Source organism: Triplophysa rosa, linkage group LG12, assembly GCF_024868665.1.
Source record: "Triplophysa rosa linkage group LG12, Trosa_1v2, whole genome shotgun sequence".
NCBI lineage: Eukaryota > Metazoa > Chordata > Actinopteri > Cypriniformes > Nemacheilidae > Triplophysa > Triplophysa rosa.
This window is the reverse complement of record NC_079901.1, coordinates 9,172,241-9,190,527: the sequence shown is the minus strand read 5'-3', so window position 1 is coordinate 9,190,527 and position 18,287 is coordinate 9,172,241. Positions and strand designations below refer to the sequence as shown.

At 38.7% G+C, this 18,287-nt stretch overlaps 1 protein-coding gene across 1 annotated transcript in view; it reads left to right on the top strand.

Moving 5' to 3' along the window:
- clmpb (CXADR like membrane protein b) overlaps positions 1-18,287 on the top strand; it is a 78,763-nt gene that overhangs the window by 16,914 nt on the left and 43,562 nt on the right. The window lies entirely within an intron of this gene.

The window sequence follows — 18,287 nt, the reverse complement described above, 5'->3', positions numbered from 1 at the left end:
GGGGTATTTAGGAATTCACTTTAATTCAATTTAGAACCACTAGTGGCAAAGACATTACACACTTCCCCTTTAACCTAAATCCCTGCTTGTTCTCTCTTCAACATCATTCCCACTCTTCCTTCTCTTTTCTTTGGCATTTTGCCCGTCATATAGTTAATCACTTCCTACTATTGATTCTGCAGGGCGTATGTACAGCATAGAGAAAAGCATTTAACCCATCGTGTCTGTCCGGCGGCCATTTTGATTTATCAATCCACATATTGTAAGAATGCATTAACATCTGTTAACCTTGTGATACAAATGGTGGGGCCTTTAAAGCCTGCATAAGTTTAACTATAACTTTTATCTTTCCTTTCCTTCTTTCTGTTTTATTCAACGAGTTTATCACGGTACAGTATGGTCATTCATGGATCACACGGGAAATTTCGACTGTGAGAAACAAGCTTCTCATGAGTAGTTCCACATGTACATATGGAAGCACAAAGATAAATGAGGACTTCTGTATTTGTCCTTTACTGGCACCTGTCTTCAAGGTAACACTTCTGACCTGATCACTCGATGTACTCAGAACGTCAGCCTGAAGCAAAAAGCTGTCATTTCACAGGTGCCACGCTTCAGAGCAGACCCATTAACACACCATTGACCCTTACAGAGACACACCCACACTATTCTATCACATACCTCACCCCATCAATCTACAGGGACGGCCCCATTCGCTATCCCAATTGGTATTGTTCCCCTTGACACGCGCCTGCATGAGGAAATTTTTTCATCACCCCCATTTTTCCAAGCTGAAACACGCAGCCCCCTCTCCCTCGCCCACCCGGCGTGCACGATACGCTTCGCTGCTGGAGGCCAGGGAATGAGAGCGATGATGATAGATCCTCATATTCTCCTTGAGTACTGCCTACCAAAGCATCTCACGTGTCGGCCTGTTGGGGAGAGAAACGGGCACGGTGGAGTCAAGGCTGCGCAGGGCTATACGCGGACGTAATCTAGAGAGAGAGAGAGAGTTGTGTAACCTCATCCATCACCTACCATCTTGGCCAGCGTGAGACCCCTTAGAGAAATTATTCAAACACACACACACATTTTAGCTCTGACAACACGATCAGAAAAACGGAGTTGGCGTGCGCTTGCTCCAGCAGCCATCATACTACCGCTGCCCTCTCTGACTGTGTGTGAAAGTGTCAAATGTAAATATTGTTTGTTAAAATTTGTGAAGTTATTTGTGGTTAAAAAAAGCTATAAAAATATAAAAAAGTGTCAAATGCAGTTTCCATTTTTATTTGTTTTGCATTTGTTAATATTTTTACAAAAAGATAAATGGGCTCAAAAAGTAAAGCATTATAAGATATTAATTATTGCTTTTAGAGAATACTTTTTGAATTAAGTTTGTTTTGTCATTTGTAAATCGTTTTTCTTTCAGGCATAAATTTTAAAGTAAAAAAATCATGTTTAAAATCAGGAAAACAATTTAGTGAGGGATGGCAAATACACTAAATTTTTCTCTAAATTACTGTATATATTTATATTATCTCATATGCCTCTCAAGTAAGTTGATCTTATTTTAAAGGGGTCATAAGGCGCGAATACGTGTTTTTCTGTGTCTTTGGTGTGTTATAAATTGCCCATGCATGTATTAGACACGTAAAATTGCTAAAAATAAAGTGTGGGAACAAAAGATGCATTCTATCTAAAAGCGAATGCTCACCCAGACCTGCCTGAAACGCCTCGTGTGACCACACCCCCACAAATCTACGTCAGTTCGTGGTATGAGTTGACTAAGACCGCCCAAATGCAAGTAAGGTGGTGTACCTGTCAGTACAATTGCTTTGGAACCTGATGTTACAAATATGGTAAGAGGCGTTACATTTCCATCACACGCTTGCAGTATTCGACCAATCACTTCGCACTGGTTAACTGGCCAATCATAGCACACCTCGCTTTTCAGAGCGATGAGCTTTGCAAAAAATCTGCGCGTTTCAGAGAGGCGGGGCAAAGAGGAGATACAAACATGCACGGTATGTGGAAAATACAGTGTTTTTGAACCTTAAATCGTGTATACACATTGCATTACATCTAAAACAAACGTCATATGTCATATGACCCCTTTAAAGATGTTATTTTACTGAAAAATAAAATAGAAATGCTAAAATGTACAAAATGTTATTGTGCACCTGGAAACATGTTTTAAAAAATATTATTCTGTACAGTTTTATTTGCTAACACTAGTGGTGTGGAAATGATACACCCCACCATCAATTTTGTGTGATCGCAAAATCATTGCAAATACTGTACTGGAAATATTCAGTATGTCACCTAGTCCTACTTCTGATGCATGTGTGTTTCTTGTGTGTATGTTTGTCTACAGTATGTGATGGAAGGTCATATAGTAACCTTAAGAGGTCACGTTCCACTCTCCAATATTACCAAAGTGTGAATCAGCAGAGTACAGCTGGCGTAGAGGTTTGTGTGTCTGAGAGAGTGCAGGTGCCTGTTATGAGATTCACTTCTTCTTTCCTAAATATGATAGGTGGGCCGAGGTCAGTGCTGGTTTCTGAATGCTTAATGTCCTTTCTCTTCACACCAAAGGATGTTGACTGTGGAGGGGGAGGGCAAAAGGAAGTGAGGAAGAGGAATAGTCTTTGCTAAAGTCTTTGCTAAAAGGACAGTGAAGGAGAGTGTAGTGTTTGGTCTCTGAGGGTATGGTGCTGAACATTTTCATGTCAGAATCATATCAGTTACCACTAATCCCAGATCTAAAGATTTTAGATCTATAGAGTCATAGATCCGAAGAACTTTTCTGTTTATCAAAAGTTTCTTTGTAAGGGTTCTTTTGACTTAAAAAAGTTAAGTAAGAAATGACTGTCTTCAGAGGTGTCTAAAGACCTTACATAATGAAGCGTTATATTTTTATTACCTTAGAATGAGCTATTTCTATCTACATACACTGTAGGTCCCCTTACATGGAATTAACCTTGATGTTTCTACATTAGCCCTAAACAAACTGCTCTACAGAGCTTGTTTCGGCAAAGAATCGAAAACATGACGACAACTTAGTTGTGTGTCAGCCACCGTAGTGCTTCGAAAGGATGGGTGAGCGGTGGAGTGAGCCGTTGGTTGCAATTCGCAACCTCACCTCGCCGCTAAGTTTCGTACACTGGACCTTTAAGAAACTTTGATCAAGTGATTCTTTGGGGAATCGAAAAGGGTTCTTCTATGGCATCGCTGTGAAGAACCTTTTGTAGCACCTCTGTACAGGGTAAAAGATGCTTGCATGAGCTGATTTTTTTTAGACATCTGCTCAGAATGCAACATTACATTGAAGGAGACGGGTAGCTTTTGTTGTAATGTTTTGTAAAAGCTCAAAAAGACTCGCAATCAATATGCAAAACGAGAATGTACTGTATATGTCAAGAATACATGTATGTGCCATATACACGATGGGCTACACGCTGATATTTCAGAAGCTTCAATAAAACATAACTCATCTTTGAGGAGTGTGTTCCTCCTTCAGAAGTAACAGCTTCCATATTTCTGTCATATGTAACAAAGCGGTAAATAGCACACGCTGGTAATCTTTTATTATTGGGTGGCATATGTCACTTGATTCGATAATCCATAATGCACTTAGAGGATGAAGGTCATGATACTAGCGAGGGGATCAGAGCTTTAGATTGCTCTGTCAATCAACTCTCCAGAAAAAAATCACTTGTATAGAATTGTATGGAAAAACTTTGAGGTTTTAAGCATGCTTCAATACATTGTTTTCTATGTATGTGCAGTAACGTAATGGCTATGTTTATAATGGAGGATTAGCCTAGTGCTAACAGTTTCAAACAGTATACTGTAAAATTTCAAATTTCCAGAATTTGACTGTTATTTTTTTATAGATTTTTTATATACTGTATGTCTAAAAAACTGGAATAATTCTGAATTTTTTTAGACATTTTTCACGTATTTTTGAAATACGGTCAAATTACAGAAAAAGACAGGGGAAAAGTTGCCAGTAAATTGCCTTTTTTACGGGATTTTTTTACTACAGTGTTTGATCACATTAATCTGTACATTTAATTGACAAGTGGTGCTCAATTAACAGAAATAATAAGAAATAAATAAGGCCGTTTTGCGTTTTAATCAAAAAGGTGTTAACTTTTGCCACGCATAAAACTGATAATAAAAGTCAAGTGAATTGCATTGTGAGATACAATATTCTTTACAGCACGCTGTTGTATAATTCAGATTTCTTGAACTTTTATTAACTATTTTATGAAGTCATCTTGGGTGTTGTATGCTTACACAAAGTGTGCATGCTGTGCAGAACATACATACTCTATACTTCAAATACTAAGAGTTTGCTCCAAAAATATCCCAATTGTGTAGTAAATACATTTGCAAGTTTATATAAAGTGATGATGATACGAATCCATCTTAGCAGTGGGTCCAGGAGTAGCGTTTAAGTGCACATAATCGTATACTACGATTTTGAAATCCTTTGCATTGCAGGAGAGCATCCCACCCAAATGCTGTGAAAGCCAGTTCAAAGACTTTGATTATACGTGCGTGTGGTGGGGTTGAAGGCTGCCTGCTGTGTACAGTTTTAGTTCGAGAATAAAAGAGAACAAAGAGTGCAAACTAGTTTGCATGCTGCTGTGTCAGTCGTTTAAGTGGGAGATGTCAGTCGGTTGAAACGAACGACACTGATGCACCTGCTACCTCATGCTGAGCCATTTATAACATACAACAAATACCCAGTTACAGAATTATGTGGTCCTCTATCATAAACACAAATACTTGCCATGGTCAGATGTGGTTGGTAGAATGTGATTGAATGTCTTCAGAGATCAAAAGCACTATGAAAAGTGCTGAGCCATATCAACCTCCTCAAGCATGTGTGCGTGTGTGTGTGTGTGTGCGTGCGCGTGCGTGCGTGTGTGTGTGTGTGTGTGTGTGTGTGTGTGTGTGCGTGTGCGCTTTAGTGCTCCCTGTTCACCTTAACATCACATATTACAGTCACAGCACTCTGTTCTTCTGTCTGCCTCTGGGTGTTCTTCGGAGAACATGGATTTTTCTTGGGTTTGGAAGACCTTTGATATTCATCTTCTATGCCTTACTACACTTTTCTCTCTTCCTGTTTTCTCTTTTCTCTTCCCTTTGCTCCATATTTCCTTCATCCCGGCTGTGGCACTGACAAAACAAACTCCAGATTTTGAACTCCAGCTGACACTCGAAACAAAACACAAGAAAAACTTTCAAATCAAAGACTAAAAAATCAAAATATTTCCACATTCATGCTGTTTCCCCGTAGGAAAGAGGAATCACAAATAAGATCTCATTAATTTCTTAATTGCTTGTCCTAGACATCAATGAGATTAAATGTAGAGCTAATGAAGACTTTTGCTTCTCATGTATTTATTTATTTTGTTGCTTTTTTGCGTCCGTTAGCGTACGGACATAAAGTGTGAACAAATTTTCACTGGGTATTAGCGCTGTCAAACGATTAATCACAATTAATAGCATCCAGAATAAAAGTTTGTGTTTACATAATATATGTCTGTGTACTGTGCATATTCATTTTGTATTTATAAACACATACACACACATGTATATAAGAAAAATATAAAATATACAAACATATAAACATTTATACATAATTAACATTTTTGGTAAATATAATGTAATACATTTTCTAAATACATATACATGTGTACGTGCGTGTGTATCTGTTTATAAATACAAAATTAATATGCACAGTTCACAGACATAAACACAAACTCTTATTCTGAATGCGATAAATCGTTTGACAGCCCATGGCTATACAGATTTTCAGCAGCTGCACATAAAATTCTCTTTAAAAATATTGATGACTCATCTTGCACTACACTGGTTTTGTCCAATCAAATATTTGAAACATCCAAGCAGATTTAAATGGAAATTAAACATAATAGAGATCTCTTTTTATGTCTCCTAAGCCATAAAAGTGCCACATCCAAGCAATCAAATTTTCTTCTTGCCCTATTCCTTGAGCCGAGTGCCTCTTAGATCGACTCGCTCCCTTATTTGCGGAAAGAAATAGTGTGTGAGGAGTGGTAATTACATCTTAAAAGTAACATCATTAACCATAGTAAATAGTCAAATAAATTATCCAGGCGGGGAAATGTGAGTAAAGGCACCATTATGCACTGGTTCCTGACATTTTTTGTGTTGCAGTGAGCCGTTCGTAATGATGGTGCGATAACAAAATGTCCCTCTGTGGGAAAAGCGATGCTATCGCATGTTTCTCAGGCCACTCGCCAGTCCAGAACCTTTTCAGGTCACACAGTTCAATGTTTTCTGTTGACCGCTCATGCAGATACATGGACCCGTACACACGCTAATGAAATGCTATTTAGAGTTTCTTTAATAATAACGCCTCCGAGGGCGTCTCCTGTCTCTTTGTACGATTAGCAGGAATGCTAATTTATCTCTTAGTAGTCTGAGTAACCCCTTTTCCTTCATATTCCCTCAGATCTTTTCTTCTTGGACGCAGGTATATTAATCAGAAGTAGCTTCTCAAAGAGCTCAATTAGCTTCGTGGAGAGCTGAAGCCCTGGGGGATTCATTCATAACTGAGCAATTAAGCTTTCAATGAATTAGTGCAGAGCTCTGGAACATTTTGTTGATTTCAGTGATTTCGTGATTCCTCAAAGCCACCCCGGTTGAGCTGTGGCTTTCTGTTTTTGAAGAGAAATCCCTGTATTGCTTTTAACAGCTTTACCGTTTTCATTTATTGAACTGGAAGCAAAATGCATTACTTATGAAATTAAACTTTTTGTGCTGTGGGGTGTGTGGGTTAATTCAATTATTATGTTGGCTTGACTCTATAGGCAGCGCTGGTTTGTGTGCCGTTGACATTAAACATTAATCTTATATCAATGCTTTGATGTTACATCTGTGACCTAAATGCTATATTTGGTGCCTCTTCACATTTCACCTCAGGTCTTTACACAACCCTGTTCATCACAATGTTTTGATCCGTAATGCTTCAACTTACATTAAAATGGTTCAGACACACAATGGTTTAGTACTGTGAGAAGTGTGACGTCACCTCTCTCTATTCACTAACCCTGTTGAAAAAACCAGCATATGCTGGGTTAGGCATGTTTTGACCAGCTTAAACCAGTTTAGGACCAGCACATGACCATCTTAAACCAGCACAAGCCAGCAAACCAGCATCAAAACATACCAAACCAGCATATGCTGTTTTTTTCAACAGGGTGTACTGCAAATAGCTGTTATCCTCGCTAAACAAGTACGTCTGTACACCTCTACTTCATTGGCCTCACAATCAATCTTACGCTATTTGGAACAGTCTTCAGGATTGTATTTGTGCGTGCGTATGTGTGCGTTTGTGGTGAAGCTGCAGACTGCAAAACCCAAGCTTCTGATTCCGCGGAGCAGAGGAGATGAGGATTATGGCTGAAATGAGTGATAAGAAAATGATACGGTGGTGATGAAAAGATTAACACATCATAGATTGAAACCAAGGAAATTATGAATGAAGTGTCTGTCTCTGTTCATTTTAGCAGCAAGACTGCTGAGAGACCACAATCACGGATAGGTGTTCGGTTTGTTAAATTTCAGGGTTTGAGTCAAATAGGATGTACTGTAGAAATATTACATATTTACATACAGTACAGTAAATTGAGTGCTATGGTATAGTCAGTAGCCTCTATAAAGTATACAGTACAAATGTGTCAGTTGTTTTAAATCTTGCTTTACTTGTCGGAGCCGATGGCCTAGCCCTAGTGGCACCTTTATTTAGAAAAAAATAAAATCGTATGTTTTATTCATCTTGAATAGTTCAATGTGTGAATTTGATTCAATGTTTTTCCCAACCTTCTGTCTATTGATCAGATTAGGAATGTGGATTGTTTTGGTTTGAAGGCTGATCATTAAAGCTTATGTAGTAGACTAGTAAACCTTGATGAACAAAGATTTTAATCTAGAGTAGAACTTTAGAACTGAGATATAAATCAATACACCTAATTAGCCCTCTTGCCGACGGTTGTTCATGTTATCAGATTAAATTAGTCTGGTCTGCTGTCTCGAAAGTTTTGTTGGTGAACAGACTTCAGGCAAATAATCACGACGCCGCTGCGTTTCCTCATCAGCATTAAGGCTGATGCGCTAATCACGGAGAAACCTGGGAATGATTGACATGAAACGGCGGAAACCTCTGTCTCCGGATGCTTTCATGGAATTCCACATTAAACGAACAGTTTGCCGATTGCTTCCTATGTGTGAAGTGAAATGACATGGAAATAAAGGCTAATGCTATTCATTACGCAAAGAATTGTAGAAGCTTATCACTGTCAGTGGAGAAAAATTCATAGTTTAGGAATTTAAATGATTTTTGTAAAGTGACAGTCATTTGAGTGTGAATGTCTGAGTATAACGAAGCATGCTTGGCTTGCTCTTTTATTGTCTTCAAAAAGCATGTTTTTTCAGTTCATTGGATCTCTATGTATGATTCGTCATTCCTGGACCATTTGGAATAAAAATAAGCTCTTCAATGGGGCCCTCCGTTTCTTATTGGTGGGAGTGAATCGTCAGAATGCCCTGGCCAGCTCTCAACCAATGAAGTGACAGTGGATTGCTTTGGAGACTCATTCCGTGAGATTAGATTTCAATGTGCGGTTTGGAGGCCAGATGGTTATGGTGTGAGGAGGAAGGGTGGAGTCTGTCAGTTGGTGGGAGGGGACGGGTGTATGCAGACTGCTGACTCTCAGTCCCAGATGTGAGAAGGTTTGGCATGACTCACTGGGTTTTCTCTGTTTGAATTCACTGTGTTTTTGTAGCATCTCTCTCTCATTCGCTCTTTTTCCTTTCAATTAATTTCTCCGTTTCCCAAAAAGGCTCCTCTCCTATTCAGATATCTGTGCATTACAGTAAACAGTGTACTTTTTAAATGAAGCATCTTAAATGGATAGTTCACCTAAGAATGAAAATTATTTACTCATCCTCTTGTCATTTCAAACCTGTATGACTTTCTTCTTCTGCCGAACACAAAAGAAGATACTTTGAAGAATGTTGGCAACCAAACAACATTGAGCCCCATTGACTTCCATTGTATGGACACAAAACCACAGAGGCATTTCTCAAAATATCTTTAATGAGCACAAGCCATACATGGCTCCTCTTTCAATCTTGGTTTACTAACAATTGCAGTCTATAAAGTACATGGCCATTATGGATCTGCTGCGGTTATCTGTCTCAGGGGCCTTTAGTCATCTTTTTTAAATACAGTAATTGGATGGCAAACTTTCAGGTTTGTGTGATTAAATTGGTTCAAGTCCCCTTGCTGCAATAGAATGAATGAGAAATGAAGACTCGCCCACACACACCTCTAATAAAGCACCTCAGAGTGCCTGGAGTTTGATGAAGGAACCAATAAAATGATTGCTATCGATGATCACCTTAGATAGTTCAAGATCTGATCTTTGTTGCCTGGCTGTTGAGGGTCACAAACAGTGTTGGGTAAATTACTCTGAAAAAGTAATTAATTACTAGTTACTAATTACATATTCAATAGTGTAATTAGATTACTGTACAAATTACTCTCTCCAAAAATAATTTAATTACTTATTACTAATTACTTTCTATATCCTACATCAATCTGCTAAATGACTAAATGTAAACCTTGGTTAGAATTGATTGAAGGATAGACATGAAACGGCTCTTTTACTTCATTCAAATAAATAAAATAAAACAACATAAAGTAGTATTATTAACAGACCAAAGTATTACAAATGTGAGAATTATACATTAAAGCACGGATTTTAAGTTAGACTTTGAATTTCGATGTCAGTTCCACTATTGCACACACATCTATTACACAAAGTATTTAGTTCAATTACATCAGAAGTAACTGTAATTAAATTACAGAAAAAATTAGAGTAATCCCTTACTTTACTTGTTCAAGGGGAAAGTAATTTTATTACAGTAACTAATTACTTAGTAACTAGTTGCACCCAACACTGGTCAAAGCTGACCTTCTGGGGTCATAAGAGTTACTTAAGCGTGTCTGATAAATGTGAAAGGCCCCATTGCCCATGTGATAAACGGTAGCCGCGTGTCACAGCGTGTGGCCATTAGTCCTATCAGTTGATTAAAAACAAGGTAAAACCTTGTATTTATTGCCAAAACTCAAGGACTTACCCACACATGTGTCCAACCCCCCCCCTCCAAACCCAACCCCCAGAGGAAAACTTTCTTCCTTAGATGTTGCTTTTATAGCTCAGGAGATTTCATGGAGGTTTCAGTTGTGTTTTCACTTTGTTTAAGGAAAAATGTTTAAGGAGAAATACAAATGATGATCAGATGATGCGAGTATAAAGCTGTACAATTAATATTTATAGTATAACTCAGAGTATTTGGTTTCTGAAGAATTTGATGAAAAATGTACCAGTTGAGTTCATATTGAAATCTCTGACTTGTAGTTGTTGAAAATGGTTGAGCTCTCTTCTGAAGCTCTCCCTTGATATTTTCAAGGTCTCGTTTGAGTTTTATTTCCTTTGGGTCCATCTCTAAGCCCATTAACGATATGAACAGAAGACACCCTCCATTGCCCTCTGCACCATTTGCCTTGTGGCCCCACCAATCCTGGCAGGGTTAAGCGGTGTGCTATTTACGATGAGAACGAGACGCTTGGGCCCCCGGGCGAGGAGAGAGCGGGTCTGAGGATGAAAGCTTGTCACTGATAATGGTACACACGGTTACGGGATGGTCACTGCAACATGCGGCGTTCACTAGCTTTTATCTGCTGCCCTCACGGGAGCGCTTCTGTGTGTGATGGCTAATGAAAGTCCTAGAACGGCAGTTCAGGAATGCTCGGGGCGGAACAGAGATAAATGAATAAATAAAGAGGAAGAAAGAAAGCCAATGTAGGTAATTGAACAGGACTGTGTGAAAAAAACAGGCGCGCAGATAGCACTAGGGACGGGGGAACATGACCCCCTCAGATCCCGATCCGTCCCCCTCACTTTCATTACGAAAGGCGACAAACAACAGTAAAACTGAGGATCAATCAGGATTTCCGCTATGTAAAGTTACATTAGCCTAAGTAGTGGCGGACAGGGCCGCTGCTCCTTAATTATTTTTCCCGTCACTGCTTCAGAACCGGGTCGGCCACCGACATTTACGTTCTCTGTGCTCTCTGTGTGCTGCTGGCTGCTAGCCTGCTACGACTCCTGACCCAGCCCCCGGGGTCCTACGAGGAGCTGTTAGCTGCCTCAATTGTGCCTGTTGTAGCGGCAACCTTAGTGATCAAATGCCATCGTCGATGACTGAGCTGGTGATTTTTATGGACTGAAAGAAATGGACTGCATTCCTGACACACAAAGGCAATGAAGAGACAAAAAACAATCACCTCGTTTTTCAAAAGCCAAACAATGTAAGTGTCCTATGCCTGTTGACTTTTCCCAGATGTGGCAGATTAGTTTTGTTATTCATTTGTATAGCTAGTCTTTTGCACTTAGCAAACACAGCAAAATGTGGAGAGCATTACTATGCAATTAGGTGAGTGGACGAGGCAAATAGCGAATTAACACAAAAAGAATGGTTGGGTAAATCAATCTGAAAATTTATCTGGACTTGCAAGACCAATTTAGGGTCCTGGCATAACATTATTATCTAACCCAATGTGCTCTATAAGTTTACAGAGGTAAATTGACTGATATATGTTTAAATAAAACATATTTTGCAGAAGGCATGAAGTTTTGGTGGGTGATAAGCAGACTAGACAAATAACCGTTTGATCATGCATTGCTAGTGTTGATAGGTAGGCCTTTGTTCATTGTTGTTTATCCATGATTTCAAATAAGAATCCTCCAATTGCTTTTTAGTGCAAACCATTAGCCCAACTTACGGAAAGTAACTACTTGAGCACTAGTTAAAGCCCAAATTACGCAAAATAACTAACTGAGTTGAAATCATTTGCTGACAGCTTGGTCGCCTCCAGTTAAAAAAATCCCATCTGCGCCCCTGGAAAAAAAGATGCTGTTCTTGCAGGGAATATGTAGTTTAGACCAACGGGAACGTCCTTGTTAGTCCAGGCTGGTTCTTGCTGGTTTGTGCTGGTCTAGCTGGTGGACAAGCATAATTTTCACAATCAACATAAGCAGTTTGGTCAAAATGTTGGTCAATTTTTTTATAAATCAGGTTAAAATTTTTAGTCATAGCAAACATTCAGAACGCAAATCTTTCAGTGGGATTTAAAAAACGCAGACAGTATAGTTTTTTCTTACTACTCTATATAGTTTTTTTAGAATTTTCTATTAGATTTTCCTAAAGCTAGGCCCAAGAGGAGATGATTTAATCTTTGAAATATACTACAGCCAAATGAGTCCCAATCTTAAGAGCACGAAAACCTCTTACGCCCACGTTTAACAGTTTTGACTGTGTACAGTCAGGCTCCTTGTGGTCCCATTTACCTGTTTGTGAGCTCCTGACTGACTGCTGATGCCAGAGCTCCATCTGTTCACTGCGCACAGAGGAAAAGAGATTGAGGGGAGAGAGAGGACGAGAGAGACTCGTCTCTTGCTGTGGCTCACCAGGCAGCAGCTCAAGAGATAGATGGTTGTGAATCCAGAAAAGGGCAGCTGGGAAACTCAGCCTCGGATGACTGATGGGAAGGTATATTACTTTCACAACAGGACTTCAGTAAAAAATTTTACACTACTGTATGTGTTCTACTGCATTAAAGTAACATACATGTATTGTGTTACAAAATGCAAACTATTATATAAAAATGTATACCTTTATTCTGGATGATTGTGATATTTGCCACAGTGTTTACATGTAGCTCCAAGAGTACCATAAACATATGGTAGTACCATTTTTTTTTTGTCTAAAACGTTAATATTCAAACGTGGTACTTTTTAGTAAGTGGGTGTAGACTTGTATATCAGATTAATTAGTTTTTTTAATGTAGTATTGAAGCTGGTTCACACTACCCCAACACCAACAAACACCACCACCAACGTTTTTAAGTTGTCTGTTGGTTTTAGCTTAGTGAGGAACTTACATTGTAAAAAATCAGCTTTTAAGTTAAATCAAATTGTCTTTACAAGTCACTTGAAATTAAATTGCACATTACTAAGTAACTTAAAATGTAGTTTAACCAATTTTAGGATTGTTTAATAAGTTATAGCAACTAGGTTGAATTTAATATGATTTAAATTCAAGTTACTTGTAAAGCCAATTTGATTTAACTTAAACATTTGGAGTAATGTTTTTTCTAAACTGCCCAACATATGGCAACAAACACCATTGTGTTAATTCTGTTGATGTTAGTTGTGCCAGTGTTTCCAACATTCCAAATCCGACTTCAGGATTGTTTATTTTCAGTCTAAAAACACCAGGTTCCAACAAAACTCAAAAGCTGTTTTGACTTTTGTTTTTTATTAGGATAGGGTGAACCAGCCCTCCTACAGAAAGTGACTGCATGACATTGAGAAACGTTGGGAAAACATACTGTACAGTGTTTCAAATGTTCAGTGTGTATGAACAACAATAGAGTTTCGAGATAGGTGTCAGATATGATTTGTGTCTGGAAGTCTTTTTGTGAATGTGTATTTTTATGTTTATGAAACAGCAGAATTTCCCTCATTTGAATGAAGGTTTCTGCTTGGGTTTGTTATGTAAGCGTTAGCTTGAAATGCATTACACTGTATGTACCTCTCCTTACTTCTGGAAAAACAAAGTAAGGAGTTTGTGACCTGTGACCTTGTGCTTGTGACCTGCACAACTGGCCACACCGCAACAGACCAAACTGTACCGAGTTGTATGTATAAATTACTTCCCTTGCATTTTTGTTTAGTCATTGTTGCTCAGTGTTTGTGGTCTTATTCACGTCTATTCAATCGCATCTAATCATCTCTGTAACAAGTGATGCCACTTGTTTTATGAGCAGAAATCAATAAGCCAGTAGTAATTCCCATAACTTGTTTAAAATGTTGTGGCTTTTTTACTGCCTCCATTAAGGTACGTCAGTTCCAATGTGTGTGCATGGATGCAGTTATTGTCATCCATTTATAATGAGGCCGCCTCTGCTTCTTAGAGTTGCTGTTTGGAGAGCAAAATCCTAAAATGCAACCAGGCGGATCCTCCTATAGGATGGAAGGAATCTGCTGCTGCATTCCTGTTTTAAGGCTTTTGTTTTTCTCTTAAGGTAAAAAACTAAACTGGCATAAACCAACAAGAACTACTAGGCTGCTTCAGGTTGGGTTGTGCTGGTTTACCGTTACTTTATTACTAACTAGTCATCCATGTAGTTAGTTGTGTTATGCAGAAATATTGTTGAAATAAGTCAAACTCAAACATCTAAATCTGTTTGTCTCTCCGTCTTGCCTTGGGTCAGTATCTTGTTATATGATGTGATCGATAAAATTATGTAAAATAATGGCACACATGGCAAAAGATCTGGGCCATCTCTCTTTGTATCAATCTCTCTCTTTCTATTTATTACTCTCTCTCTCACACTCATTCTCTCTTCCCCCTCTTCTTTCCAGCTTCACTTTCTCCCATGAAAGGCAATTGCTTCCCGTCATGCCTGTATATGGTTCGGGCAGAGAGGAGCTGCACTGTTGTATGACAGGAGTGTATGTGTGTCTGTGAGACTTACCAGGAAATATGTGGCGCATACAGCCGCCACGTTGTTTGCCTTGACAGGTTCAGGTCTGCTTTGTTTAATCGAACAGCAACGGCTCTCACCAGCTTGTGTTTGTGTGTGAGCATACATGAATGCGTCTGTGTCATGCTGTGGGTCTTTGAAATCGTTCCACCGTCTATGGATGTAAAAGTTTTTCACATGTAGACATAGAATGTGTTGAATTCAGGAGATTGAGTCAATATGTAGGAAGGCAGCCTGTTTGAATAATCTCACAGGGCTTTTAAAAGGGCGTTTCACCCTCAAATTTAAATTCTGTTCGTACACTCTCATGAGTGAATGAAAGTGACCTTGGCTGTTAAAATGTTTTTATATGCATATGAAAACAACTTGGGTAGATCTTGTATGGTGCTGTTTTACGATCTCTGGTCCTTATCCACTTTTATCATATGGAAGTGAGCATTGTTCCACAAATTTACTGCAGCAGTGTTAGATTGATCAAACATCCCTGTCAACATTTATTTTCCCTCATGTCATTCCATATGAGTTATGTATAGTAAAATAAATAGGTTTGTGTGTCCATGTTTGAGCAGATGTTCAAAAAAGAAGCAATTGTATAGAGCTTGTTAATCGACGTCATGCAGCGTTGAATGTTGCGCCATCTTGGGAGGATCACTGCTAGTGTGTTCAATGCAGTATTTTGTTTTTCTTGTTTGACTAGGAATTACAACTATGGTATGTCGGTCTTGCTGCGTTAAAAACTGCAATAGCATTACGCAGAGTCGGTCAGAAAAAGCCCATGGTTCTTTCACTTTCGATTTCTCCATCTATTAAACAAAACAAGTAACGTACATATCAAAACCATAATGGCAGCGGAGTATGACCCTCCCAAGATGGCGGCGCCACTGCAACATGCAAAATAGGGCGTGACGTCAGCTTCGCATTCTCTATAGTACAGTGTAGTTGACAGAAATTTCATTTTTGTGTTAACTGTCCCTTTAAGACTTCCTCGCTTCCACCTTATAACCATGTATAGTCTGTGATATTTTGGATGAAAAAGTCCAGGACATTTTATTCTGTAAACACTGTTCATGCCAGGTTTCCCTACACGATTAAATAAAGGCCTGCTGTGTTTAATTCACCTTTTATGGATGCCGGGAAGAGCAGGTACCTGTCGGAGCTGAGTGACTTTTTGGGTTCCATTATCCTGTATTGTATTGCAATGGTGGAAATGTCCCATGAAATCTTACAGGGAGTCCAGGGGCCGGTTGCATAAACTACTTAGACTAGTCTTACAAAGTTAGGCATCTCATTTCTTTCTTCAAGATGTGTCATAACTTCTTAAAGTCTGTTACATAAAACGGTAGATTGGTCTAATTGAAATCTGAAAAATAAGACTGATTGGTCCTAAATAATTGCCAAAAATTATAGTCAGTGGGCCGGTTCCACCAGCTGGACGTAAAAAAGTTGGATGTAACCCCAACGTCAGACTTAACTGCGTCCAGACTTTTGATAAATATTTACACCTGTTGCACTACAGAAATAAGGAAAAAGAAGACGTCTGACAGAAGATAATGAAGCAGCGCTCCATTCCTGTCTCTTTCATATAGCCTATAGCCTAATTGCGCTGATAATTCGTTGATTAATTAAAAACATTCAGTGCCTATTAAAATGAAACCATCCTGTAAATTATCGGCAGGGCCGAATGGTGTTAAAATAGCACCAGGAGCATGGAAACCGAAACCATTAGAAATAAATTCTAAAACATCATCTTTTCGTTAAGGTGTACAGTATAGTATGAAATGAGATATTCTATATAAAGAGATATTTTAGTTCGTTTCTTTTAATTAGAATATAGGGGCGGTTTCCCGGATTGGGATTATCTGAAACCAGGATGAGGCTTTAGTAAAAAAATTTGTAGTTTTAACAAAAATGCCTTGCTAAATATATTACTTGTGTGCATTTTGAGACAACACAAAGGCACTGATGTATTTAAAAGATATGTCAGTGCAAGTTGTTTTCAGTTTGGACAGCTCTTACATTTATTTTAGTCTAGGACTAGTCTTATCCCTGTCCAGGAAACCGCCCCATAGAGTTTTAACTCGTCCAGCAGAAAAAAAACCTTTAACAACAGTTTATTCTCTATTATTTAATCCATTATTTTATCCCAGTCTAATATATAATATTTTACCCTGAATAATGTCCCTAAAATGATATGTCTTCATGAAATGCAGTTAACTGCAGATAATGTAATGTAAATATAATTTAAAATAAAACTCAACAAGAGCATTAGCCTTTCATTCGTTCTTGTGAAGTAATTTGAAATAACCCAGCGCTATTTTAGGTATTTGACGGATAAATTAAGTTTCTTGCTCCTCCGTTTAGTTTTATTTTAGACATCTCAAATATCTGATCGTTCGTGCTTTCTTCCATTTTTTCCGCAACAGCAAACAGCGCATCCTACTACTGCTCACAAATTGCGCTCATCTGGTAACGTTATGTGTGCATTTGTCAATGAAGATTGCTAAAATCCACTTTAAAATCCACAATTTTCTCTAGATAACGAAGGGCACACTGCGCATTCAGTGTGTATAGAAGCGACCTTATCTAAATTTTATACTGTATTATTTTTTCTCCACCAAATATTTATTTTACTTACGCTTACCTCTGACTAGGCGTAAGATTTAGTCTCAGACGTACGCTACGCCTTGGTGGTGCAATCGGTAAAAATTCTACGCAGGACTTAAGGCGCATTTTACGTCCAGACTAGTCTTATGACCGGGTTTACGTCCAGCTGGTGCAACCGGCCCAGTGAGACTAGTTGCTAAGACACTAGTCAGTCTTAATTTAGCGGCTAAGTTTATGCTACTGGCCCCTGATTAGGGTCATTGCCTTGACCGGATGTTTGCAATGTCTGTGTGTCTCAAAAACCTGAAATTTTAGTTAATGCTGTTATAATTTTCTTAATCAATCTTATTTATTTTCGTTTTTATGTAGGTCAACACAAAATTAACAAACGAATGCATAGCTGTAACGATGTTCAAAGTAAGGAAGGAAGGAGGCGAGAACCGGAGAACATTAAATAAACTTTTAATAAAATAAACCGACTACAAAATGAAAGTAAAGGGCCGACAGCTACCTCACGGTCAACTGCCGGCCACACAAACATAATAAAACTTAACAAACTCCAGGCCTGGTCCTCTCTCGTCCTTTTATGCTTCCGCTCCTCCGTGAGAGATGCGAGACCGGTGCAACGTGCAGCCGACACTCATTATCACTCGCGTCACCGGCCTCGCAGCGTTCCCTCATGGCTCTCGTCCCGCCTTCCTCGTTACAATAACAAATCCTTTAAATTACAGGCACCAAATGTTGAGCACCTCGTAACAGGACTGTTTTGACACAACTTAAAATGATATATAGAGATCATAAAACTGTACATGATGCAAACTAAATTGTACGAATAATCTAAACCTCACTGTTATGTGACGAGCACGATTCAACATCATACCGACAACTATTCAAGAAAATGTGTGACTTAACTTATGTGCAGCTTAACTCTTACGTCAATGGAAAATTTATGAATGGATAATAATAGTTTTTGAGATGACACATGGCAACACATACTGTACAGTGT